Below are 494 nucleotides of genomic sequence, written 5' to 3'. Positions count from 1 at the left end.
AACCAGTGTATCTTCAGTCCTAGAACAGTCCCTGGTATGTATCAGGCATTCAATAACTATTTGTTGAATGAATGAATTAAATTAGCAGAGAGAGGCAATTTCATCTTTAGCATAAAGTTTAATCTCTGCTATGGTTTGAATGTTTATGTTCCCTACAAAATTTGTGTTGAAACTTAATCCCCCATGCAACAGCATTAAGAAGTAGGGCCTTCAGAAGATGACAAGACCCTATAAAAGAGCTTGAACAGATGGGTTCAGCCCTTCCATCTCTTCTACCATGTGAGGACACAGCATTCAGCTGCTGTCTTAGAAGAAGAAACCAGGTCTTCACCAGACACTGAACCTACCAGCACCTTGATCTTGGACTTCCCAGTTCCCAGAACCATGAGAAATAAATTTCTGTTCTTCGTAAATCATCCAGTCTAAGGTATTTTGTTATAACAGGGACAAAATAAGAAAATCTCCTTTTAACTTTTGCTTAAGTATTAATACAG

Source organism: Propithecus coquereli, unplaced genomic scaffold (genome assembly GCF_000956105.1).
Source record: "Propithecus coquereli isolate 6110/MARCELLA unplaced genomic scaffold, Pcoq_1.0 Scaffold24, whole genome shotgun sequence".
NCBI classification, from domain to species: Eukaryota; Metazoa; Chordata; class Mammalia; order Primates; family Indriidae; genus Propithecus; species Propithecus coquereli.
The sequence above is the reverse complement of the archived record's forward strand: the minus strand, read 5'-3'. Positions refer to the sequence as shown.